This window comes from Acomys minous (genome assembly GCF_964271855.1).
Source record: "Acomys minous genome assembly, chromosome: 14".
Classification (NCBI taxonomy): Eukaryota; Metazoa; Chordata; class Mammalia; order Rodentia; family Muridae; genus Acomys; species Acomys minous.
In genome coordinates, this window is record NC_140496.1 from 61,563,830 (window position 1) to 61,591,815 (window position 27,986).

The 27,986-nt window shown below is 45.8% G+C and overlaps 1 long non-coding RNA gene and 1 pseudogene across 2 annotated transcripts in view; one reads left to right on the plus strand and one right to left on the minus strand.

Moving 5' to 3' along the window:
* The window catches only part of LOC311582358, a 265,833-nt gene that overhangs the window by 110,076 nt on the left and 127,771 nt on the right, over positions 1–27,986 (plus strand). The gene's annotated exons all lie outside the window — the stretch shown is intronic.
* On the minus strand, positions 12,325–15,355 carry LOC311582954 (large ribosomal subunit protein eL36-like; annotated as a pseudogene). Its single transcript, XR_014783562.1, has 2 exons — positions 15,212–15,355; positions 12,325–13,718 (listed from the first exon to the last, which is right to left on the minus strand). The product of XR_014783562.1 is annotated as a large ribosomal subunit protein eL36-like (transcript).

A 27,986-nucleotide genomic window follows, 5' to 3' on the forward strand; every position in this document is an offset into this window, starting at 1 on the left:
CACACATGCCCCAGTGACAGTGACATTGTCATTGATATGTAACTGCTCAGAGGCAGAGCCCTGCGTTTCCTGCTCAGGGCTCAGATACAAAGGTCTGTATCTCTCAGTCTTGTAGAGGGCCTGGCATAGTGTTATGAGGTATAACTACACCAGGGGAGTACCATGGCGGGCTCATGCCGCGGTGTAGCCCAGAGAAATTGGGCTACGGAACAGCTCTGGTATAGAGGGTGTTTGCTGGGGGGAGGGAGAGGAGCGAGGACCTGGGGACCTGGGAAGGGGTAGGGGCAGCAAGAGAGACATGAGGGCAGGAAGAGAAGGAAGGAAAAGGGACAACAAGGACAGAGAGAGGGGTGGGGGTGGGGAGAGAGAACAGAGAGAATGCGGGAACAGAGAGGGAGAGGGAGAGGGAGGGAGGGAGGGGGAGAGGGAGGGAGGGAGGGAGGGGAAGAGGGAGGGAGGGAGGGAGGGGGGAGAGAGAGAGAGAGAGAGAGAGAGAGAGAGAGAGAGAGAGAGAGAGAGAGAGAGAGAGAGCTGGGGATGGCAGGCAGTCCTTTTTACCAGGCCTCAAAACACCTGTTGCACCTGGCAGTGGGGACAGGTGGTGGTGATGTGAGCAATTGCTAGGTCCCAGAAGAATCACTTGCCGGCTAACACACAGAGAAAGCACTCAACACATACATGTGGAATCAACAACTAGACCCTGGACAAATGAGAGCATGAAGAAAACGTCTTGGTCACATGTCCCCTCACTCCATCAGACACTAAGCATCACTGGTCTTTTGCTTGAACTGCAAATCGAAACCCTGATCCTCAGCTGCTGGCAGAGCGCTTGCCTAGAATGCACAAAATCCTGGGTTCAATCCTCAGCACCCTAACAAACAAGCCCACTGTCTTCTCTCCACCCTTACCTCAGAGACGATCATCCATTCTCAAAACAATGCCACAAACGTCTGTCTGTCTCTGTCTCTGTCTCTCTCTCTCTCTGTCTTTCTCTCTGTCTCTCTTTCTGTGTCTCTGTCTCTGTCTCTCTGTCTGTGTGTGTGTGTGTGTGTGTGTGTGTGTGTGTGTGTGTCTGTCTGTCTGTCTGTCTCTCTCTCTCTCTCAAACAAGATTTTGCTATATAGCTCAAACTGGCTTTGTGCATCCTACCAGCCTCCCCAGTGCTAGAATTACAACCATGTACCACCACACCTGACTTTATCTATTTTATTTTTTGTTGTTTTTGGTTGGTTGTGGTTTGTTTGTTTGTTTGTTGTTTTCTAATTTTGTTTTATTGTGAAACAAGGTCTCACTATGTAGCTCTGGCTGTCCCGTAACTCTCTATATTGGCCAGGCTGTCCTCAAACTCACAGAGATCCACCTGCCTTTGCCTTCCAACTGCTGGAATTAAAGGCCTGCCCCATTATACGCAGCTTGTTTAGCCACCTGTTTTCAATCCTTGCCTTCTAAATCTGTCTGCAGCACGCATGCCCCATCACTGGCTTTGGCTGTGCCAAGCTGTCTTGCCCTGGGAGATCTGTAACAGCTACTGGACTTGACAGCCGAAGCCACACACACGGTGCAAGCCTTTAGTAAGGATCCGAAGCAGGGAGTAATGGAAGGAAAGCTGTGTCTTAGGAAACAAGGTCTGAATGCAAATGGCAGGGCAAACAGAATACGGGCCAGAGAGGAAGCTGGGAAAAGCTTTAGAGACAAACGCAGCTCCTCTGTCTGCCCAGGCTTGTCAGAGTCTTCCTTCCGTGAGCCACTTCCTAGTCTGCAGGTCTCTTCTATGCTCAGCTAGGCTGCCTGGGACAAGGCCCCTTCTGCTTGGTTCCTGTCCCTGAGACCCCTGCCTGGCGCGAATGTACAAATCCCCTTGCTGTGCATATCCGCACATTGTCCCCCCCAGTTCCTTAGGGGTTCTGATGTGTGACACTGATTGGGTCACCATACACCAGTCCCTCCATACCCTCATGCCTGGCTCGCTCTGTCCTAACTCCTTTTCTTGGTGGGGGAGTGGTCAGTGGCTATTGCCTGATTCTTCCGCTCCTTGGGCTCTGTCACTGTGGCTAAGGACCGGGAAACCTAGCACCGAGTGCCTCTTTGCGACTGGGACAGAGTGCGTGACTGGAGGCTTGTTAGATCCTGGTCCTATAGAAGCCATAGTAGACAAACTAAACTAGGTCTCAGGAAGAGAGGGTTCCCAAGGTAGAAACCCACTGGCGAGCTTGGGTACAGGGAGAGGATGGGTGTTTAATGATACAGAAAGCTCGTTATCCAGTTGAGAGCACAGAACTGGGCCGGATTCGTAGTGAGGGTGACCTGGTGCTTTGTTGCAGAGGCCTTGGTTTCAGCTTCAGAAATTCTTACTGTCTAGGGTTCAGACAGGTCACAAAAAAGATATCAAGAGAGCTTAGCTTGTTATGGGTACAGGTCCAAATGGCCTGGCTATCCGGATAAAAACTGACAGTAGAAGTAGACACAGACTACTGGATGCCTCGTATAGTTTAGTGCGTGTAAGTGTGTGCATATAGTGTGTGTGTGTGCACAGTATAGCAGTGTAACATATAGAAACGGGCTATTTTTATGTATCAAGCCATAGCTATTTTAAAGATATAAAAATTCTGCCTCAGCATCTTATTAGATGCATCTTATTAGATGATCCTTTTTCCACAAGTCTTTCTCATTCTACAATTGTCCCTCAGCACTGTGTCCTTTTTCCAGCTACTTGAAACTCCTAAGAATGTTTTTCCTAGGCTGGGGATATACAGGCCACTGTTGAAGACAGTAGTTAACAGCTGACTCAGGCCAAAAGACAATTTTTCTTTCTGCAATCTCAGGGGCAACCCCAATTGGCTACACTTGATTTTTTTTTTTAATTAGCTCCATTTCTCCCTTCTAAGTCCAATTATCTAGCCGATCCTTTTCTGTTCCTCAGTCTGTTCCCACCAACTTATTTCCTCTTTTTTTTTCCCAAGGCACAGTAGGATTCTTCCCCCGGACCTAACCCCTGAACTCTGCCTGGGGGAGCTTCGTCAGGAAGTGGCTGACGCTGTCTGTCGCTATCTGTCGCTGTGGTGGCTTTTCCCCCAGTGCATTAGCAGAGCTTCAGCAGGTTATCTCCCTGAGGTCACTGATTCATCATGTGGTTCAAATCCCCATGCCTCTCTGAGTCCGTGACAAAAGTGATTTTTAAAAAAGAAGCACGCCTTGGCCTCAAAAGGAACGTCATGGTTTTAGACTTATCATCATGGACTTTAAGTCCAAAATCCACTCCCGTTCTTCCTGGCTTCGGGTCTCTACTGCTTCCTTTATTTCCTTTGCTCTGGGAGAGTTGGCTTTCTTTTACAGTCACATGGGAAATTTCCTCCTTGGAACTGGGCTCATCCAACACAAAAGAAGTGGACATCCCCCTCCCCTTTCTCGTTTCTCCCTCTCCCCCTCATTACTGGCTAGTACGGTTTTCTATAGACACGCAGGCTATTTTGGGAACTGCTATTCTTACAAACCACAATGGTTCAGTTGCCTTAGGAAGGGTGAAAGAGCCAAAGAAAGGAGGAGATTCATTGAGTCCCCTTGAGTCACATGTGTGCCTGCTCCTGGCTTAGACACTCAGTTGTTTATAAACATCCAAGAGTACACCCACTCCCCCATGCCTGTGGGACTTAAGATGTGGAATTTCAGTACTGACTTTTCCCCTGTGGTACTGAGCAGCCGTTCACTGAACCTGTAATTAATTAACAGCAGCCACGGTAGAGGCGTTATTGGAAACCCAGAAACTGGGACAAGCCATACGTGGAGGGAAAAAAAAAAAAATCCCACAGTAGCACCTGAGACTGCAGCTCAAAGCAGAGCCACGTGAGTGTCCTGGGAACATACTTTCACATAACTAAATTATTCCCTTTGCTCTCCAAAGCTGTCATTAATTCCCGGCTCACTTCTGTTCTTTGGCACAGTCTGAGAGAAATGTTCCCCCAACCCGTTGGAGCTCTTTGCTCGCCCATCTCTGCATCCGAAACACGCCTCTCATCCTGACCATAAACAGCACCCACCCTTCTCCCCAGCTCTGAGGGTTCGGGGGCCTTTCTCAGGTCTCTTATCTCAGTTACTTTGTGTGGCCCCTTTATCCGTCTCTGGAGTCGCAGCTCACGAAGCGCATCTCGGAGTCTTCCTGTCGTGTGAGGCCCAGGTTATTGTTCTCCATGTCCTCAGAAAGGAGCTCTTGGGATGGCTGCCGAGGGGCGCGGAGCTCACAGTGATCACTGGAGCCCCATCTCTCCCATCTGTTCCCGTGGGTCATCATCCTTTCACCAACAGCGACCCTGCGACCCTGCGTCTCTTCTCTACAGGCCACCTGCGCTTCCTAAAATACACAAAGGGACCATTTCAACTCCAGCTGAGTGCCAGCTCCATGGACGCCAGGCTCTACATTAGGTGTTGGCGACATGAGGACAAATGAGATGCAATCTTTCACCCAACGGCCTCCGGTCTTTGGGCATTAAAACACACAGGAATGGATTTTTATTTACTTTTGATTGTTTGTTTCCGAGTGTATGGGTGTCCTCTGCCTGCGTGTACACCACACGCACGCAGTACAAGAAGAGGACGCTGACCCCTAGGACTGTGATTCTGAGCCTCCACGTGGATGCTGCAAAGCAAACCCAAGTCCTCTGGAGAAGCACCAGTGCTTTTCTGTCTGTCTGTCTGTCTGTCTGTCTGTCTGTCTGTCTGTCTGTCTGTTTTTCAAGACTGGGTGTCTCTGTGTAGTCCTGCCTGTCCTGGAACTCGATTGGTAGACCGGGGCGGCTCTGAATTCAAAGATCCGCCTGCCTCTGCCTCCCGAGTGCTGGGATTTAGAAGCCTGAGCCTCCACGCCTGGCTGGGCAACTCATGCTCCTAACTGCTGAGCTATCTCTCCATCTCCCATCTCCCTTGCCCGGATTTGGCTGCGTGGAATAATGGGAGCACACGGGAACGCTGGTGAGTCTCCATTGGAAACATGGAAAAGGGAACCTTAGAAACAGTGCTGTTTTTTTGGGTTTTCGAGACAGGGTCTCTCTCTCTCTCTCTCTCTCTCTCTCTCTCTCTCTCTCTCTCTCTCTCTCTCTCTCTCTCTCTGTAAAATGTGAGCAGAAGGCAGGGGATGGGTGTTATTGAAACTGGCTTGAAGATCAAATGGCAGAGCATGCACATAGACCAGACCTAATAAATGACTTCCCCACCCCCACCCCCAGCCAAATGACTAAAGAAAAGTCGTCATTAGTTGAAGAAAAAAAACCACATTCCAGAGACACAGAGGCATGAGAGATAAATATCAACTGTGCAGGGAAGCTGCTGCTGCTGCTTCAGGGTGCCTTGGCCTGTCCAGATGTGTGCAGTGAGGCAGGTGAGAGTGTGCAGGCACAGCCTAAGAGCTGCCTGGAGGGGGCCACGAAGGATCCAGGTGGATCTGGGGGAGGGGGGTGGTCACATGGAGTAGGAAGGTGTGGTTTAAAAGCAGTGTGTTTCCAAAAGGTTTTGACTGCGGCCCACAGATAACGGTGCTCTTTGAACCAATTCTCACGCACGATGAACTTACTCTTACTACGCACAGCCCATGATGGTATTTACTACTTTACACTCTCCTGTTATTTTTCCCCCCCACCATTTTTGGTTTCTCCTTATAAAGCCTGGGCTGTTCTCACTAATCCCCCTGGCCTTGGTTTCCCCGTGTGCTGGGATTGCAGGCAAGTGCCTCCTCCATGGCTGGCACTATTTTCATCTCTTTAAAAATGCTAACCATTCTGCAGAAGCCCTACGTTTCAAACCCAGCATAGAAAACAAAAACAAAAACAAACAAACAAAAAACCAACAACAACAACCAAATCAAACCAAGCTGAAAGTGCTATTTATGCATATCTGAGCTGATCTCGTGGTCCAATGAGTCATGACTCATAGTTTTGATTTGATCTGGTCTAAGCAGTGAGTGTAAGCTGAAGGAAAGATCGCTTCCGTGTGAGGGGTAATCAGAGCAGAAGAAACCAGGAGCTGATGGGAGATGGGGAGAAAAAGCCAGACACAAGGCTAAAGCTACAGCTGGTCAAGCAGACCAGGCTGTAGGGAACCTGTTTTATAATGACGGGACGGTGGAGTGAGCTGGTCAGCTCCAAGGCACAGAGCTCACGGAGGTAACAGCCTTGTGCGTTGTTAAGGAGTTCTAGAAGTCTTTGGCTCTGTTTTGTTTGCAGGGGTAGTTACAGGCACTGAATAACAAACCGCTCCAAAAGAGAGACAAGGAGCAACCTTTGCTTGTTTTTCCATAAGTCTGCTGGCTGGTGAAGCTGGTCTGCTCGCCGCCGCCTGCTTGGACTTAATCTGTATTTGAAGTCAGCCAGCAGGTTGCCTGGGCCGGGGTTATTTCCGATGGGCTTCACTGGATAACTCAGCTCTCATCAACACATCGCCCACAACCCTCTAGCAGGCTGGCGTGGGCACTCACAGTTCAAGAGAGGAAACAGACAAGTAGTTGTTTGTTTGTTGGCTGGCCGGTTAGGTTTGTTGTTGTTTGTTTTGTTTTGTTTTGAGGCCCTGGTGTGTTTCGAATGGTCGCTGTGTCGCTGCTATTATCTCCTTGGCCAAAGGAAATCGCAAGGCAGAGATGAGAGTAAAGTGTGGAGAGGCCTAGCCGGGGGTGTCGGTACAGACAGACTTGTGTGAAAGAGAGGGCCATTAGTGTAGACTTTCTTCACAGGCGAGAAGAAAGGAGGTCAGATTGGTGCTATTTAGAAAGGTCATCCTGGCTCTGTGGATTGGAGGGAGGTGATGCTGATGCTGGCAGGTCAGGTCACAGGATGGTTAGTGATCTAGATAAGAGATGGAGAGGGTTCAAACGGGGTCTGCAACTGGGTAGAAAAGGGTTGCTGGCTGTCTAAGGACTCCATAAATCATGTCTTCTTCCCTCCCCGGCCTCATAACCAGTAGAGATTCGAACATCTGGTCTGGGAAGAGATGGCTGTTCAGATAAGGTGGTTTTTATAGCAGCCAGAAGAGCTTTCTCCCCCACTCTGGACATTTTAATGACCTGTCCTCTGGGTCTTGGCACAGCCCTGCAGAGTAGGGCCTGACTCTCAGGATCTCTGTTTTCCATTGGTCTATGGCAAAAGAAAAAAAAAAAGAAGAAAAAGAAAAAGAAAAGAAAAGAAAGTAGGAAAAGAAAGATGGAGGAAGGAAAAGCAATGAAATCAGTCTTTAACTGGCCCATGTATTCAAGGAAGTTTCTGTCAATAGAGAGAAAACTAGGCGGGGCAGGTGAGGGGAGTGTCCAGGAATGGTGCTCCATTGCATTTTCTGCAGTGGCCCAAAGAATGTACACTTTGTGGGCCACTGGGTCTTTCTGGCAACTACTCAGTTTCCCTCTGCAGTGCAAAAGCAGCCCTTGGCAATTATGTGACCATGCTCCCGTACAGTGTCATTCATGAACAAGGAAATCTGCATTTCAGGTGCCACAGGAAATTCTTCTTTTGATTTGTTTTCACTGTTATTTAAAATTTTTTAAACTGAAATTGAGCAAGGTGGGTCATAATAATCTCAGCAATGTGGAGGTAGAGGCAGGAAGCTCTTGAGTTCAAAGCCAATCTCAGCTACCCAGAGAGTTCTAGAACATTCTGGGTTGTATGAGACCCCATCTCAACAAACAAAGATAACAACATTAAAAACTAAAACTGTTCCGAGCCTGTGAAATGTACAAAAGTAGACAATGGTTGTGGGTTTGGAGAGCAGCCACTTAGTAAAAAGCCCTTCTACAGGGAAACAGGAAGTTGGGAAGAAAGTAGGACCTTCCACTCTTATCCTAATGAGAGTAAGTAACTGTTAGGTCAGCTTCTTAAGTGTGGTTGCTGTGTTGTGGGAAATGATGTTTATGATGAGAATGACAACTTTCAAATCAGGTGTGGAGTCAAGGAGGCTGGGAGATGCGAAAGTAGGGGCACTGTTAGCACTTAACCGTGTTTTCTCTGCACAGTACTATGCATATGATAGTAATCTTTTCCAAAATCATGGAAGGTCATTTTTTATGAACCCCCCCCCCCCCATTTACTAGCAAAGAAACAGAATTTCAGGGAGGTTAATTCACTCACCTGGCCCGTGGCCACACAGCAAGTAGGGACAGAGTTGAGTTTTAAAACTGACGTCCTTTCCCCTGCTGTGGTCTTCAGCGTGTACCAGGTATACAGATACCTTTCTAATGAGCATAGTCTTCATGGGACTGCCTGATTTTGTCTTACTTCTATTTTTCATTGTCAAGACAAGGTCGTGTTGTGTGGCTTTAGGCTGGCCTCAAGCTCAACACCCTCTTTCCTTGTCCCAGAGCTCTGAGGTTATGCACGGGTGTCATCATAGCCAGTTTTCATAAAACTCGTGTCCTAATTCAAGCAACATAGTCTTCAGAATGACATGTGCCTAAAACACAGAAAGAACTGAGAGTCATGAGCACTGTAGTCTTCAGCGGTCCTTACGTGTCAGCATCCTTCCTTCAGAGAGGCAAGCATCCCCCGACAGACAGGACCCTTTTTTTCTCCCTTTATGCTTTTGTATGTTTTTTTTTTCAATATTGAGGCAAAAATCACATAACATAGCCAACCCCATTTCAAAGTGTACAATGCGTTGGCATTCAAAACATTCACCATTCACCATGCTGCAGAGCCATCCTCTCTACCAATTGCCAAGCCCAAAGCACACGCATCCTCATATTGGAAGGTACTTATCTACCACCCTGGACAGTTTCTTGATGCCAACGTGGGTGTCCATTTCATCTTCACACTCATAAGCATTCCTAAGATGCTCATCGAGTCTGACTTGGATGGAATTCCACATACCTTCGTCCTTTTCTTTTCTGAGCAGCACTTGAAAGGCTCCGTCTGGGATCAGCATCTGAGCTCTTTCCTGCTGGGCACCCTCATCACGGAGTCAGGACAACAAGCCTCACACTGGAACAGACCTCTGTCCTATTCTCTTTGAAGACATTCTTCTCTTCCCCTTTTCATCTGGCTGCACACTGCCCGTATGGAGATTAATTTGCGCTGAACTCTGGTTAAAATTTAAATGTGCCTCCAAATTTACATTCTAAGCCAACAGCCACAAATTTGAATATTGAAACTCATTAAATAATTAATTTTTCTAGGATTTCTTCCACTTTGAGAACAGCAGACTTCCCAAGTACATAAATATGAGCTGAGAGCTTGGAAATTAAGGCAGATGATGTGCGTACGCTTTCAGTGCAGAACTAGCAGAAAGCCGTGCGTTGTGTTCTTTAAATTACAATTTATTAGTCAGGGGTTTACTAAAAAAAAAAACACACACATACACACACACTCTATAATCTAATTTCTCTTTGTAAAAATTGTCAGATGGAAACTAAATCTTCCAGTTATTGCTTAGGAATGTTTCAGTCCCCAGAAATAGCAATAAATTAGACCCATTCACCATTGGAAAGCTCTGGATTCTCTGCATTACAATTCTATGCACTTTACATGCTATGCAAATTAGGCTTCACTGAATACCATCTAATGCATTTGTTCTTCTTCGAAATTAGCTAAACACCAACTTTTTTTTTTCCTGCTAAAATGAATCTCCCCATGAACACAGGTGTAAGGACAATTGTGTGACATGTGCTATGGCTTTTATCATCTTCCCTTTGCCAAAAGTGTATGGCTGGACAAAGATTGTATTTAGGGGGGAGGTCTTGGAATATAACTCACTTAGTAGAGTTGCTTGCCTTGCATTTGAAAAGCTTGGGGTTCAGGCATGGAAGAGAGCCCCTGTAATCGGAGCACTTGGGAAGTGGAAGTAGGAAAGTCAGAAGTTCATGGTCATTTCTTGGCTATATATTGAGTTTAAGGCCACCTGAGGGGAAGGAAAGAGAATGATGCCCAGGAGTGTGGAGGGAACAATAAAGAATGAAGGCTGAGGTCCGCCAGCTGCCAGGCCCGGATGCGAGGGAGGGAAGACAGCCCTTCCCCCAGGAGGGGGCAGAGGTGAGGGCCTTGGGGGTGGAGAGTAAATTAAGGCTGCCTCCGATGATGGGTAGGGTAGCTCAGCGTTCTGAGGGCCGAGGCAGGAGGATTGCCATGAACTGGATAGGAGCCTGAGGTTCAGACCAGGCTGAGCTACAAAATGAGACCCTGTCTTAAAGGTGGTGGTGGTGGCAGTGGTGGTGGTGGTGGTGGTGGTGGTGGTGGTGGTGGTGGTGTTTCAAAGGTCACGTGTCCTGAAAGGGATGACAGGATGCTGGGGGAAACACACAAAGTACAAGAGCTCAATTGACATATTATAGTGCCCTGACTTTGACCCTTTAAGAGAAAGAGACTTCATGCCAGGCTAGCATTGACCGCTCCTTATCACACTTGAGTTAACACCAGTACCTACTGGTATCTGGAGGCTAACTCCATTGTAAGTCATGTGGGAGGGCATTCCTTCTGGAGCTCTGATCCTCAAATGTTCTGTTCGGTGGGTAGATGCTGGCATGAAGGATTATTTTCATCGCAAAAACCAACCCAGACAGGCTGAGTTCAGCAGCGGCTTCCCTGAGAAGTGTAAGGGACACCACCTCAGTGCTGGGTAAAGACAGAAAGAAGTGTAACTTTTCTCACGCAGCAGTGGCAGCAAAGTATCTGCCAAGGATTTGCCAGAGTAACTCCTGGGAAAGGGTCCCAGAGCTGACTGAGGAGGTAATGAACCTCACTGTCGTTTCTCGCGCAGTCACGACAATGGGAGGACTCTCACGTCCAGGCCTCTTCCAGAAGAAAATGCTTCTGAGAGAATTAGTGTTCCACAGAATTGCATGTGTGGAATATTTGGCCAGGCAGAGACATCAACAGCATGGGTGTCCCTGGTGATTGAAAAGTAACAGCCAGATACGGAGACAATCACTGTGGCCCAAGACCCAGTCCTCTGTTTTAGCTGGACGAGCGCCAGACAGTTAAGCATTCTAAACCTCAACTTCCACATTTGTAAAATGGAGATAAATCACTACGGACATCACAGAGTGGTCCAAGACTTAAGCCAGGAGCTTAAGTGATGCTACTAACATGACCATCTCATGATCGCTCTCTCTCTCTCTCCACTTCAGGTCGTCAGGCCTGTGACGACCAATCGAACTGACCTAAACCAACAAAAGAGCCAACAAAGGACTTAGAGCCATACTCTAAGACCTGCAGAAAGCCCTAATTGCAAATGGACATTAAATATCTAGGTAGGGTCTTCATACAAACTGGCTTACATTTTTGTTGTTGTTTGTTTGTTTTTGTTTCTCTTTTTTGAGACAGGGTCTCCCTGTGTAGCCTTGGCTGTCTTGGACTCATTCGTATTGTAGACCAGGCTGACCTCGAACTCACACAGATCTGCTTGCCTCTGCCTCCCCAGAATGCTGGGGTCAAAGGCGTGCTCCACCACGCCCCTGCTGGCTTCCATTTTTTTAAATGCACACGTGTATTAACTGACCCATAGAAACATAAGTTGTATGTGTTTATGGGGTGCCACACAACGTTTTGAGACACGGGTAAGTTGCATAACGTTTAAATAAGAGCATACAAACACTTCTATCTCCTCACTAATCATTTATGGTGAAAGAATCCAAAACTTTTCACCCAGCACTTTGAAATACACAGTGCATTGCTGTTTCCTGCAGTCACCCTACTGTGCACACAAAAGCAACTTGCTCCTGTCTAACTATGGACTCTCATTTTTACAGTAGGTTTGATTTTTATAATTGGGGCAAGACCTCAACACGTAGACAGTGCTCTCTCGGCACTAATAAATCTACAGAAAGATTACATTTCTGTTCTGTATCTACAAACCTATGACAAGCATTCCTCCTGGTGATGGGTTTGCCATTAAATCATCCCTGGTAGATATCATTTTCAGAAAAGAAATGATGCTGTTTAATATATGTGATAGATTTTAAAAATAATAATAAACAGCTCCCAATAGATCCCACTCCCACTCGCACGTATTTGGGCATTTTCCTCCCACACTGACTCCGGACTTGGCCACTTGAGCTGGATAGTGGGGTCATTATCAAATTTGACAGAAGCAGAGGCTGGATGCAGACTTGCCAATTGAGCTTGACTTGTTCTCGTTGCTGAGAACTTTCTGGCATTAGGCAAAGAAACCCAAGCCAACCTGCTGGAGATGACGACCTAGACACCAGCCAGCAGCACCCCCCCCCCCTACCCTCATCCATGTAAGCAAAGCCGTTGTGGGCTTCCAGCCCCATCCATCTGAGTTGCCAGATGCTTGCCGCCCGCATGAATGACTCTGATGAAACCAGCCCCACCCCCCAAATGCCCAGCTGTGTCCAGCCCTCACTGCTGACCTGCAGAATAATGAACTGATAAAAATGGCTCTTGTTCTTAGCTACCAAATGCTGGAAGGGTTTATAACCAAAAAACTTAAATTTTATAGATACAGTGGCCATTATTTTTGTCCTCTTGTCCGTTTCTAGGAGAGGCTTTTGTTGTATGATAAAACTGGGGGATTTGTTTGTGGAATGTCCAGAGAACCCTTTTTTTGTTTGTTTGTTTGTTTTTTGCTTTTGGTTTTTTTTTTTTCTTTTTAGTTGATTATGGATGATCCAGAATAGAAGCTCTGCCTGTGAAATTTTTGAGAAGTGTAGCAGAACCGTCAGCTAAACAAAGTGAGAGTCTCTGAATAGCAGGAGAGAAATTGGCTGGCAGCAAGGACGTGCCACCCTCCTGGGAATAACTTCCTGACCCCATTCTGCATATCACAGCGCCAATCCTCCGCCTTGACACTTAGCAGGCGCGGTCACACAGGCATGCCCAGTGCTGGTTGAAGAATGCTCATTTTCACCTGGTGCATGGATGGAGCTAAGTGGCTGAGTAAATTCTAGACCTGAGGAAGCTGGCTGCTAACTTATACTTATGACAAGGAAGTGGGCGGGGAATGAACCTTGAAAGACTCTGAGGAACTTAAAGAATGAGAAACAGGAGGAATGGACATATACAAGGCAGAAAGACGCCACCTTCTCTGTGGGTCTGGCCCAAGGTCCAGATGGCAAATAACTATGAACAGCCAACTTCTCAAAACCAACAGTGCAGGCTCCTTGGAGGGTGGTCAAGTTTTTTGTTTGTTTGTTTGTTTGTTTGTTTGTTTGTTTTAGCTGCACACAGACGTTTATTGAGGGAGGGAGCGTCAGTCCTTCTTGGCCGCTGCCTTCCTCATGGCTGCCGTCACATTGCTAAGCTCCTCCCACTTCCTCTTGGCCGGGATGTGCGTGCCCACCCTCTTTTGATGAACTTGAGCACGCGCTTGTCCTTCGACACCTTGAGCAGCTCCATGGCGCGCCGTTCATAGGGCGCGAAGCCGCACACCTCCCTGACCATGTCCCGCATGAACTTGGTGTGCTTGGTGAGGCGCCCGCGGCGCCGGCTGTGCCTCGGCTAGCTGACATTCTTCGTCGCCTTGTGGCCCTTGTTGACATCCACGGCCATGGGGTAGCGCAGGGCCATGGCTGCTGCTCTCCGATAGCGGCCGCGACAGGAAGCAGTGATCAAGTTCTTAAATGAAGGTCACCAAAATTACCAGTGTAATATATGAGGGACGTAGAGAGATAAACCGAAATGATCAGGATTCAACGAGGAAGCCCATATTCCAGTAAATATTCCTCAGAGAGATCTGGAAGACATATATGTTACATAGTTTGTTCTGGAGGGGAGACACCGCAGGGATGTGAACTGATGCTGTGGATGACAAAGAGGATGATGGATAGAAGAGGAAGAGACGCACCAAGTGGGGGAACACTTTGCTTCATTCTTTCTCCAACAATCGCAAACTAACCTTCCCCCCTACTGGGGACTCCTGAGATGGGCTCCCCACCAAGAATAAAGCTCTTTTAAAAATCTTAATTTAAATATCACTTAGGGTGGCAAGGCCACCGTTGGTTTTTAAGATTTATCCTTCTTGCTCCTCTCTTCACACCCCGCAGCTTGAATGGAAACTGGGTCCTGGGGTAGGCATGTGACCATGGTTAAGCCACGTTAAGCCACTGGCACCCACTAAGGAGGGTCACAGGACCCTACTAGAGCCAATGGAATGCTGTAAGACTTTCGGGACTGAAGGAGGCACTTCGCCTCTAGGAGTAGCTGGGGCTGGCGCCATCGTGTTGCGCTCTGTGTACTTAGATTCTGGGATGGAAGCCAAGACGGTGGTGGAAGACGGCCATGGAAGGTGGAATTTGAGCTCTGAATCCAGCCTCATCTGAAACCGTGCTTACCCGTTGGATGCTTTGTTTTCATAGACCAACACATTCCATTTTTGCTTAAGTCGATTGCTTCCTGTCACTTGCTATCAAGAGAGCACAGGGGGTCATCCCTTAATGGCTATCTCATCTGTAAAAATGGGGAGACTCTGCTAGAAGGGTGCATCCATCTGCACCTGTAGTTCTGATTTTAAGGTGGGGAGAGTTTTATAATATTCTACCAGACAAGGTGCCTCTCCTGGTCATTGCCAATACAGTGAAATGTAGTGAGTGCCCACTGTACTTTAAGCACGATATTTTCTTTCCTTTCTGCATGATCATAGAAGGCAAATATATACAATTTCATCGCATGCCATTTACATAACATGCAGAAATGGACCCTTGAGTGTGTTATCACTATAGAGATTGGAGTCTAGGAACAGAAAAGGCAATTACAGTGAGAAGAGAGCATTATCATAGTTGAAGCATTGGACCTGTGTAAACACAGTCCATACCTTTTCTAAATATTGCCCAACACTGCCTTTAACTAGAGTTATGCAGGCATAAAATATCCTTGGCTTGCAAATTTTCTATTAACTTGAACATACTGGGAACACTTAACAGCAAGGAAGTACTGAAAATGCCAAAGAAATTAATGGCTTTGTACTGGACTACTGAAACATGTCCACTAATGTTTAAAATTCCACGTCCCAGGACATCACTCATTTCTGCTGAGGGAAGCCGAAAGACAAGGAATCTGCTGGGTGAATCATCATTTTCTGAAGTCTCCTGTTGAGTTTTTTTTTTTTCCCCTTCCATCTCTTTCTTCCCCTGCCTGTACCCTTTCCCCCCTGGGATTAATTGAAAAGCTGTTTATAAGAGGTTAGGAAAGGATTACACATCTTAGGTTATGATTTATCATATAGGTAAAAAGAAACTCAAATGAATAGACTAGCCATACCTCATTAAAATTAGTCATGTGGAGTCAACACTTACAGGGCCTAGAAATCCTTTGTCTTCGGCGTCTTTGAGAGAAACCCGGGGACCATGGGCACAATTTCTGTGGCTATACATCAAGGTCACACCACGGGGGCTCATTCTTAAGCTTTCTATTCACCCTGCTCCCCAGATGATGTCATCTGCCAGCCGGTCATAGCACCAAGCCACCTGACAGCCGTCCGTGGTCCTTTTGAACAGCATCACAGCAGTAGAAGCCCCAGTGTGTACTTGTATTCATTACAAAAACTGGGAAGTGGCTCCTCATAAGAATGCAATTAGTGCATTATTTGCATGCTTAGCCAAAGCGATCATGTTCTTCCTCCACAAACATTTGTCAAGTACCCACCTGTGCCAGGCACCGAGCTAGGCCCAAGAGAAGTACTTACTTGCCTCCAAACCTCTCCTCATCAGCGCTTCTGAACCATCAGCCGCGTTTCCTTCCTCACTGCGCTCACAGGGAATGCGCAACAGCAGTGGCAACGGTCTTCTACCACTGTTCTCCACCTTGGTGACGACGGGTCCCTTAAGGTGGTCTCTCAACATAAAGAGACTAGTGCTAAGGGATTGGGTGTGGCTCGTTGGAGGAGCAACTGCCCGGCAAGCCCTGGATTCTCTCTAAAACTGCAAATAATAGTAACAAAAATGAAACTGATCCTTTGTCCTCATGCTCGTTTACCGTGCTGTATCCAAAGATTTATTCCCCTCCTTAGCCTAACCAAAACAACAGCCTTTCTGTTTCCATTTTCCTAACTTGGTCCTTACTCTCAAAATCTCTTGGCACCTCCCTCTAGGATCTCCAAGCACAATTTATTTACATGCTACAGTCAGAGTTCTCCTCCTCCTTCATGTGTGTGTGTGCGTGTGTGTGTGTGTGTGTGTGTGTGTGTGTGTGTATGCACATGCACACACACACACACACACACACACACACGCACACACACACGCGCGCACACACGCACACAAGCATGCAGGTGTCCACAGAGGCCAGAAGATCCTCTGCAGTTAGAATTACAAGCAACTGTGGATGGGCCACGTGACTTGTGTACTAGGATCCGAATTTCAGTTCTCTGCAAGAACAGCAAGCTCTCTTAATTGCTGAGTCATCTCTCCAGCCAAGTTAAATTTCTAAAATCTAAACCCAGGTCGCACCACCGCCTTCATACAACTTCCCTTCCCACCGCCAGTTCCTACCTGCCTTGTGGCGTCCATTCCCACCTCTTCTGCATGACCAGGTCCTTAGAACCTGAAGTCTGCCTAGCTAGCAGCCTATTCTTCTGGCTCTTGGCCACATGTGTTGCTCCCCACCCCCCCACCCCACCCCCACCCTCACATACACATAGCTAGCCTATGTGCCTTAGGGCCTTTGGACATAGTGTTCCTAAAAGCCTGTCCCACCTTGTTTGTCTAGAGAGCTATTTTCGATGTGTCTTCTAAGAATCCGTTCAAGGTTAGGCTTATGAGACCTTCCGGGTTCTGGGTTGTGGTGACTCTGTACTTCCAGAACCCTTCAAGCAGAGCTTGTTTAATATCCAACTGTGGTGATTTGTTTGCACAGCAACCTATAGTCTGTGAGCTCATCGACATGCCTCGGTCATCTCTGTGTTCCCAGAACGCAGCACAAGGGCTTGGTTTTACAGTAGACTTGAGGGGTTGGCGAGAAAGAAATATAAGGTCCGTTTCTTATCCACTCCTCCTGCCAGAAGGGTGAGATGAGCTGACACGTTATTTGTGAATAATCAACAAGCTAAGTGAAATCGTGAGGGGAGGCTGCTGAGTGTCCCCGGCCTCACTGATTTAAGAGGACAGCTGTGCTAGTTCAGGAAATCAAGGCAACAGGGGTTGGCTTGGATCTTAGAGAGCTGTCATTCAGCAAATAGAGCGATAGAGGAAGGGCAGGAAGGGAAAAAGGAGGCTTACTAGGTAAGCTAAGGTTCAAAGGCAGAAAAGGGCTGAGATAGGGCTGGGTGGTGGGGTGGGACTGAGAGCCTGAACGCGGGCTTTGCCCTATAAACAACTGAACATTTCTGACACAGGAAGTAACTGCTGAAATGGTATTTCAGGACCAATTAGCAGATTGTATGCAAATGGATCAAAGGTAGAAAGACAAATCAGGAAGCTATTGAACAACCCGTGCTTGAGGACTCGGAGTCTCATCCACAGCATTGACAAAGGAATTAGGAGGGAACCAGAGCCGAGCCTCAGGACGGAGTTGGACAGCCAGGGGACTCTTCAGCCAGAAAGGAAAAGAAACAGATGACTTCGAGGTTTCAAGCCAGGGAGAAAAAACGGCAATTTGAGCAAATAGGAAAGTTAATGGAAGGATGGGGCTGTAGGGGGAAAGAATGGATTTTGCCTGAGAGTTGGAGAGCTACAGCACAGCAGAATGAAGTGTCCCGTGGACACCTGGAGGTTAAAGATGGCACTGTGGTGTAGGACTCAAACCTCCCCAGCATCTCAGGACAGTCTAGAACAACCACATTGATGAACTTGTAATTCATGTTTGAGTTTCAGGGGGAAAAATTTCATTACACATTAACATTTAGAGGTCATTTAAATAACAAATGCTGTCTTGTAAAAGACCTGTACATTTCTTTTTTGTTTGTTTGTTTTTGAGACAGGGTTTCTCTGTGTAGCCTCAGATGTACTGGACTCTCTTTTTTTTTTTAATTAATTTTTTCAGATTACCCCTCAGTTGTTATCCAATCCCTTGTATCCTTCCATTCCTCCCTCCCTCCTGCTTTCACCCTATTCCCCTCCCCTAGGTCTGTGACTGAGGGGGACCTCCTCCCCCACTATATGGTCATAGGCTATCAAGTCTCATCTTGGTAGCCTGCTTATTCTTTCTCTGAGTGCCACCAGGCCTCTCCACCACGGGGAAGTATTCAAATATGGGGCACCAGAGTTTGCATCCAAATCAGTCCCTACTCTCCACTCAACTGTGGAGAATGTCTTGTCCATTGGCTAGATCTGAGAAGGGGTTTGATGTTTACTGCAAGTATTGTCCTTGCTTGGTGCAGTAGTTTGAGCAGAACCCTTGGGCCCCAGATCCACCCATCATGATGTTCTTCTCATAGGTTTCTAGGACCCTCTGGATCCTTCTGTTTCCCCATTCTCCCATATTTCTCTCACTTAGAGTCCCAATAGGATGTCCTCACAACTATCCCAATCTCCTGGTAAGTGAAGACTCTCATTGGACATCCCTTTTGGACTAGTGTCCAATTATAAGTGAGTATATACCATGCGAGTCTTTCTGCTTCTGGGTTAACTCACTCAGTATGATCATTTCTAGTTCCATCCATTTGTCCACAAATTTCGGGATTTCCTTGTTTTTCATAGCTGAGTAGTATTCCATAGTGTAAATGTACCACAGTTTCTTTATCTATTCTTCAACTAAGGGGCATTTAGGTTGTTTTCAGGTTCTGGCTATTATGAATAAGGCCACTATGAACATGGTTGAACATATGTCCTTGTTGTGTGGTGGAGCATCTTCTGGGTGTATTCCAAGGAGTGGAATAGCTGGGTCTTGAGGAAGCCCTATTCCCAGTTTTCTGAGATAGCACCAGACAGATTTCCAAAGTGGTTGTACAAGTTTGCAGTTCCACCAGCAAGGAAGGAGTGTTCCTCTTTCTCCACATCCTCACCAGCATGTGGTGTCACTTGAGTTTTTATCTTAGCCATTCTGATGAGTGTAAGATAGAATCTCAGAGTTGTTTTGATTTGCATTTCTCTGATGACTAAGGACGTTGAGCATTGCTTTAAGTGTTTCTCAGCCATTTGCTATCCCTCTGTTGAGAATTCTCGGTTTAGTTCTGAGCCCCATTTCTTAATTGGGTTATTTGGTTTGATGGTATTTAATTTCTTGAGTTCTTTATATATTTTGCATATTAGACCTTTGTCAGATGTAGGGTTGGTGAAGATCTTTTCCCAGTCGGTGGGCTGCCTGAACTCTCTTTGTAGATCAGGCTGTCCTCAAACTCAACAGGGTTCTAGTGGCCTCTGCCTCCCCAAGTGCTGAGACTAAAGGTGTGCGCCACCATGCCTGGCAACCTGTACAATTTTAAAACAGTAAAAAGTTGAAAGTCGGGGAGGGAGAGACAATATAGTGTGGCTGAATCAGCTACTTTATTGGTGATTTTAGACCTCAGTTTTCTCATTTAAAAGAGGGACATAATTGTATTTATAGAGTTGTTGGGGTGACAAATGAGAGCATGTGCATAAAAGACGCCTCACACAAAGTCTGGGATATGGTCAGACACAATAAATATTAGCCATTACCATTAATAACCAAAATCGGTTAAAATGAATAACTTTCTAGAGTGAAGAGAATATTTTTATTTTATTTTCCCAACAACTATATGAGGCAAATATTACCACTATTATTTCCCACTGAGGAAGCATAGCTCAGCAAGGTTAATTGGTCAGATAAACAGGAGTAAGTCAAACTGAGATTTTTTTCTAGGCCAAATCTCCCATGCCACTAAACCTACTGGGTCTGGTTTGGATTTGAGGTCAAGGGAGTGTCACTCATGCAAACTTAAGAGCACCAACAAATCTCAAGGATGGGCTTTGGCATCAGATCTGTACTTGTCTCGGTGATAATGCTCCCTTCAAATACACCAAAGGTATCAAACCCACCAAAGTATACTGCATCCTTAGAGAAGGAGGTCTTTAAAGATGATGTCGTCTCTCCCCTAGTGTTTATAGTGCTGCACTGTGGTACCCCGCCCAGGCCCCAGCATCCTCTTACGACTCTAGGATATATTTCAAGATAAGGCGTCTCCTCTAATTTAGAACAGAGGATGCTAATAAGAGTCTGATATCTGTCAGCAGGAATCTCACCGGACTGGGACAGCTGCCCATAAATCATACATTTCAAGTGGCTCCTCCGGCATTAAAAAGGATTGGGAAATTGTGCTGGAGACAACACTGGTGGTGGATTTTTGCCTGGTGGCTGTGAAAATAGTTTTTTGCTGGTCCCTTTCTATCTTTGAAGTACTGCTTAACTTTCCGTCTGGACATATGGAAAGGAGAAATCTTCGGGGATGTTGCCAGATAAATCTGGCTTACCTTGGATTCCTGAACGGACAGTTTGTCTAAGAATAGACTCCAAGGGGAGTTGCAAGGGAGCTAAGTGGTATCGTAAGATTGGGGCATTTTGTTCACTCCTCCCAGTAACTCTTCTGAGGTGAATAAAGTTATGCCATAAGGGCACACAGAACGGATAGGGAAGAACATGGGAGAGACGGCAGGTACTTCCGGGACAGTTCTATTGACATACGGAACAAGATGGCCCAGGCGTGTCCTTCCACCAAGACATCAAGGCAGGAGACTGATGTGTGGCTTATGAGCGGTGGTGACAAGAAATCCCAGGCTCCAGCCCTACCTCGGACTGGCGATTCTATCGTGGCCGAGGGCATTTCTTCCATGCCTCTTTCCCACATCTATAAAAGGGAGTTAATCAAAGGTGTTGCTGAGGTTTAATTAGTTAATACTGCAAAGTGCTTTGAAGATGCAAAGGAGATTATAAATATCCCGAGTTAAAAGTCCTCTTAAGAAATATAGGTTAAAGTTAAGATTTAGCAAGTCATATTGTCCCCAAAATAGCAAAGGGCAAATGAAGGTGATTTAGTTCTGACACCGCTCGGATACTGTGGGTGATGTCGTTTTAGCTCTTTTTAAGATTTTTTTTTTACACTGCTGTTGAAAGGGAGAAAAGGGAAAGTGCACGTTCTTGTGTTCAGAGTACCCCTCCCCCAACTCGGGAGCATCTGGCTCAAATGGAGGGAGTGGGGAGGAAAGAAGACAGAGAGAATGAGGCCGTGTGAACCTCTCCGGCCTTACAGTAGTGCTGCACAGCGCGGCGACAGGAGCCCATGGAGCTGGTCCGTGAAACCGACCCCTGTTCCAGTTGTGTAACCTCTTAGAACCTTCGCTTCTTCCTCTGAAATGAGAATCCTCCCCACCTCCCAGGCCTGTGAGGAGATGCTGGGGAATTGATGTGAAGCCACAGGGCTGGGACTCTCCCCGCACTCCTCACGGATGGAATCCATCCCATTTCTCCTCTTCTCTCAGCCCAGATTTTGTTTCTCTTAAACCCCCGGCATACCAACCCTCTGAGTTACTGCTTTCAATTCCGAACCGTTGGGATCATCTTATTTACTGTCTGTATTTCCCCCTGAAAATCAAAAGTGCTGACTCCTACTGTAAGGCAGTGTTCCAGGGGAGGAAATCTTATTTTATTTTATTTTATTTTTTTTTAGCCAAGGTTGCCTCATGGGGAAACTCGATTTTTAAAAAAAAAAAAAAAGGCCTTGGGTTATTTTTTAAAGATCTAATTATTTTTATTTTATGTGTGTTTATTTTATGAGTGTTTGCCCTTCGTGTATCTTTCCTTTGATATGAAGGAACCTAACAGGCATTCCTGGGGCTTCTTCTTTTTTTTTTTTTTTTTTTTTTTTAGTATTCTCTCTAACAGAAAGTCTTCATTGGAACTCACTGGCTTCTGGAATGGTTAGTGCCTGATGGGGAGACGAGTGAGTAAGAGGTTGTCCCATGACCTCTGTTTTGCTGACAGAAACACTGAGTACAGACTCCCTACAGATGGACGTACAGGATAGGTCAACACCCCCTGGCAGGTGGTTAATACCGCTCAGCTTGAGATCCAATCATGGGCCAATCTAGCACTGTGTGACCAAGGCTATAAAAAAAAAAATCACAAGGATTTGAAGTCACAGCTACCTGGATGTCTGGAAGGCATAAAAATAACAACTTTAAATGGACAAAATTTCAAATTGGGGACAGCGGCTGGAGCGCGTCGTGGAGGTTTTTAAAAGATGGCTGGGATAAATGTGTCAGGGGAGGATTGGGCCTTCTGTCCCCTAGGATTGCACCTGCTGGTTCTTCACATGCGTCTTCATCCCGAATACTGTCGCTGCTGGAATCTGTGAATGGAGAGGACAAATCCATGAAAAAAGCTGAAACTGATACTGTGTATATCTTAGACTCTGCACAGGCCCTGGGTGCATGGCCCGGCAAGTTTGGGTTGGTTTTGTTGATGTCGTGTGTGTGGTGGGGGTAGAGGATGTTTGTTTGTCCTTGGATTTTGTTTGTTTGCTGTTGTTCTCACTAATTGTGAACTGGCTGCAGCTTGGTTGATAAAGGAATTAGTATTAGAAGGACAAGGGCATGCATGGGACAGACCTAGCCGCCGCCCCCCCCACACACATATGTAACAGATGCACAGCCTGGTCTTCATGTGGGACCTCTAATAGCAGGAGCAGGGGCAGGGGCTGTCTCTGACTCTCTGTCACCTGCCTTTAGATCCCGTTGCCCTAGCTGGATGGCCTTGTCCAGCCTCAATAGAAGAAGATGTGTCCAGTCCTACTACAACTTGGTATATCAGTGTTGGCTGATATCCATGGGAGGTCTTCTCTGAGGAGAAAGGGAGGGGGCATAGAGGGAGGTGAGGTGAGCGAGAAGGACTGGGAAGACTGAGGGAGGGAAGTTCCAATCAGGATGTAAAGTTAAATTAGTTAATGAAGAAAGAGAAAAGTGAGGCAGGGCCTTCATACTTCGGATCTGTTGTATATAGGCACCAAAGCCCTAAAGTGTGCCTGTGTCTTGACCTAGCAATCCCTGTTTTACAATGGACCATGAAGAAATAACCAGAAATATAAAAAAAGAAAGAAAGAAAGAAAATATTAAATTGAGTATGACAATTCAAATAGTATTTGTCAAATCAAAAAATTAAAATAACATAAATGTTCCAGAGAGAGAGAGAGAGAGAGAGAGAATAGTCTAAAATTCAGCTCTATATGATAGAACATCATAGAGCTATTTTTTCGTGTGTGTGTGTATGTTTGTGTGATGTTTTTTCTTTATTCTTGAGACTCTTATATAGCTAAAGAATGAAATATGACCCTATAAAGCCCCATTTCCCCTCTGACTCCTCCAATAGTTCTCCCTCCCAACTTCGTGTGCTTTTTGATGAGTCACAAAGTCCAGTTAGTGCTGCCCACAGGTGCCTGAGTGTGGGGCCGTCCACTGGAGCATGGACACCTACCGGAAATCCCCAGCCTCCAAAGAGCTTTAGTACCCCCCCCCAGCAGTGATCATAGCTGCCCCACTGAGCATATGTTCTAGCGATGAAGTGTTGGATGAGTGAGTAAAAGTGCTTGCCACTCAAGCCTGATGCTCTTAGTCTGACTCCGGAAGCCATAAACAATGCCAGACGTGGTAGTGCACATCTGCAGTCCCTGCACTCCACAGCACCATGACGGGGGGGGGGGGGGGGGGGGAACGGCGAATTGGGGACAAGAGGATGAACTCTGGGGGCCAACTAGCCTGTAGTGAGACAGCAGAAGCAAGAGACTGGCCTCACAACAGTGAGAGGTGACCCCCTGACCCCCAAAAACTGTCGTCCAACCTCTGCCGTGCCAGCATTCTCGCACACACATACACAGATTTTTGGTTTGGTTTGGTTTGGTTTTTGAGGCAGGGTTTTTCTGTTTAGTCCTGGCTGCCCTGGAAACTCGCTCTGTAGACCAGACTAGCCTGGAACTCGTAGGAACTCACCTGCCTCCACCTCCAGAGTGCTGGGATTAAAGACGTGTACCCCTACTGCCTAGCACCCTGACACAAAGAATTTTTTTAAAAATATGTTTCAGGGTTAGGAATGCAGCCCATTAATAAAGCACTCACTTGGTGTGCAGAGGCTCTAGTTTCAATCCCCAGTACCCAAAACAAAGCCATGTTTCAAATAATATTTCATAGGACATATAATACATTTTAACTTAATTAATAATTTAATTAATAAAAAATTTTAATTATATAAAATTATTTCAATTAATTAATATATTAATATAATTAATTCTCTAGTTTTATGAAATCTAGACAGATATGTCTTAAGAAAAAATACTGAAGGATATAATAAGATGCCAATGCTTAGTCTTGCTTCTCGCAATCATCTTTCATACTAGGACAAAAATGAGCTATCTTTACAGCCAAAAAAATGTTGAAGAATTATAATGAGATATTACTCCACACCTATCAAAGTTGTTAAAGTTTTAAAAGATTACAGTAAATGTTGGTGAGGCTTCAGGAAAATGGAAAAACCACACTCCGACATCCCTGACGGGAGTGTGAATGGTACACCCGCTCAGAAACGAGATGGCAGTTTCTCACAAACCCCATGCCTATTAAATAACCCAGCAGCTGCGCTCTGGGATGTACATCCCAGAAACATAATCACTTATGTTTATACAAATTCTATTCCATGAATGCACATAGGTTTGTATTTTTATAGCTCAAGCTAGAAGCAAGCCTGGAATAAGTCAGTCAACAGTGTGAGAACGAACTGGCGTATCCGCTCCGTGGGACAGTACTCAGTGACAGGAAGAGGCAGACTAGTAAGTACACACGCACACTTGCATAGACCCTGAGAAAGAAGGGATAGGAAAAGAAACAGGCCACAATGGGGGCGGGGGTGGGGGCGGGGCAGACCTGGGAGGACTGGGAAGTGAATGTGACTGGGGGTGTGTAATGTGAACCCCCCCAAATAATCAATAAAAATATCATGTTGGAAAAAAACAAAAACAAAACAGGCCAACCTCAAACAATGCCACTGTAAGACTGTAGATAGATGAGATTTCTGAAGTGACAAAATGACAGAGGTGAGAGGCTAATGCTGTTGCTTGTAGCCTAGCACACACACAAGACTGTAGGTCTGGTCCTTTCAAGAGGAGGTGGATGGAAAAGGAATTCATATGATCAAGATACACTGTATATAATATATATAGATATAGATATAGATATATATGAAACTGTCAAAGAATAAACAACGTATATATGAGAGAGAGATGGAGACCAGAAAAATGTGTTAGGGAGATGTGCCTATTGATAATAGCACAAGGGATTTGTGCTGAAACTGATCTACACCTTGACCCTGGTGTGTCTCATAAATCCGCATATCTATATGCAAATCCGCACATACGGATGAGCGTGTAGAACCGTTGAGGTCTGAGTGAGGCTGGCAGATCGTCTCAAGGTCACTTTCCTCGTGCTATTCTTGTTCTGTAGTCGTGTATAATGTTAACAATGAGAGACCAGCCAAAGAACATAGTGTCTGCTTGGCAAAAAAAAAATTTTGCAACTACGTAGGGAATCTAGCTATCTCCAGAGAAAGAGTTAGACAATTCTAGCACTCAAGAGGTTGACGCAGGAGGATTATGAGCTTAAAGCCAGCTTGAATTACACAGTGAATATAGAGACCAAGTATGTACATAGTGAGGCTACATAGTGAGATCTTATCTCAATAAACCAAGGGTTTGGGGTGCCAAGACCTTGGATTCAGTCTCCAGCATTGAATTTTAAAAGGTAAAAACAAATTGGTATAAATCTATCATTTGAGTGTGCACGCACATGCGTGCACACACATAGGCGCACGCGGGCGCACACACACACAATTGGTATCTTATTTGGATCCTAATTCAAACTATAAAAGTATGTAGTAACATCACAGGCTCTAGCAGGAAAAAACTATTCTTGTTTTGCTAAATGACATGTCAAACTGTCTTCTAAATACCTATGTTTATATCCATAGATTAATGCTGTTCTCAACCTTGGTCACAGAAGGCTTTTTTAAAATAATGGATAGGAGTCAATGAAAAGACTCACAACTGGTCAAAGTGTTGAAAATAAGTGACTGTTGAGTCATAGTCCTAAATGGGGCATCTACATTGATACCCCAAGGCTCAGGGAACATCTGAAAGAGGGAAGGACAGACCGTAAGAGCCTGTAGACAAGTCCTGGATGCTGTTTTCTAGGTCTGACATTCGTTGGACTCATTAACTCCTGCACAAGATTAAGCCAATCAACAGTCCAGCAGGGCTGAGGGAGGCTCACAAAGCTCCAGGCTGGATGAGGAGTTGCTAGAGGAGAGAAAATTGTTTTTTCTTCAGAAGTGTGGCCACTGGTAGGTCGCCCACATTTCACTGGATGGGCCCAGACCCATGTGCAGATAGGCAGCACTACTTGGACTAGGTTATACTAAAAAAAGGGGGGGCTGGAGAGATGGCTCAGTGGTGAAGAGCGCTGTAGAATGGTCTCATCAAAGAGGCAAGTTCACTCCCAGCACCCACAGTGGGCAGCCCCAGAGGATCCAACACCCTCTCCTAGACTCCGCAGGCGGGTGCACTTGTGTACATACCCACACATGGACATACACATGATATTTTAAATTATTAATAAAAATGAATTTAAAAGAAGACAAACAAGTGGGAAAGGGACATGTTGGGGGCTGGAAAGAGATAGTTGGAGGTGGATATGGTCAAGGTACGTTGTGTGCATGTATGAGACTGTCAATTAAATTAAAAATATGTTTAAAGAAGTTGGTGCTGTTAAGTAGTTACCCAGGGCTGGCAAGGTGGCTCAGAGGGTAGCAATATTTGCCACTAAGCCTGATCTGAGTTTGATTCCTGAAATCCACATGGAGAACAGAGAAAATTGACTCATACAAGTTGTCCTCTTGACCTTCACACACACACACACACACACACACACACACACACACACACACACACACACAGAGAGAGAGAGAGAGAGAGAGAGAGAGAGAGAGAGAGAATAAAATAAATTATTTTTTCATTCTAGAATGCTATTGTAACTGAAAAAAAAATGAGTCTTTAAACTTCAGAGATTCAAACTTCAAATCAAAATGTTGAGAGATAAAGTCATCTGATACCTGCATGTGTTTCAGAACAAAGTGAGTAGGGTAAAGGATAAGGCGTGAACTGGGTAGGGTTAGCTGTGGATAATGGGTCCGTTGGTATGGGTATAATGCCCATAGTAGATATTGGTATGATATCTATTTTTGTATGTTTTTAAATTTCTCCATAATAAAAACTTAGGTTTATTTTAATGAGGGAAATTTTTAAAAAGAAAGCTGAGTCTCCAAGGAAACCCTGCCAAAATATTCATCTGCTCATCAATAAAGCATGCAACTTGTATGTCAACTCCCTGTGTGCTAGGCAGTGCACTTGGCTTCAAGAAAAGGAAGTAGAGAGGCTTGCTGATACCCAGTGACCAAAGGGCGGCCGGGGGAGAAACTGTAAAAAATGAGCAAGTGCAGATGAAAGTGGAATGTGCTAGAAAGATTGAATAGCCATGGAGGAACTGACTGTGCTCTGCACCCAGAGAATGACACCCAGAGAAGTCTTCAACCAACATTCTGCAGCTCCAGCCTAGAGGGGAGAGACCCTTAACCCTGAACTAGAGTCCCAGACAGGACTTAATGTCACCTCTTTTCACATCAGTACTTTTCATTTAGAATCCTATTCTAGCCCAAATTGTATTACGGTCTTGTGAGCTGGCTCTGCTGTCACCTTCAGGGACACAGGGCTAATGATCTGTACTGAAGTCTTCCAGTTCATGAGACAGGATGATATGAGCTCAGATTCAATCTGCCCACCACCAGCTGCCGCCCCTTCCAAGGTCCTGCATCACTTTAGCTCTGCCTCCGTTATTCAGATACAGAGTCCGAGGGAAACTGGTAAATGAGCCCTTTAGAAGGAAGAAAAGTCACTTGTGTGTCTTCAAGGAGGAAACAACACAACCTCATCTGATGAGACCGCTGCTCAAAGGAGGAAAAGCTGTTCCGTTCATACGTGTGTGTGTGTGTGTGTGTGTGTGTGTGTGTGTGTGTGTGTGTGTACATTGATACCCATTTTCCTTCTGTGGGTGTATATATGAATCTGCTTTATGGCCACTGCCTAAT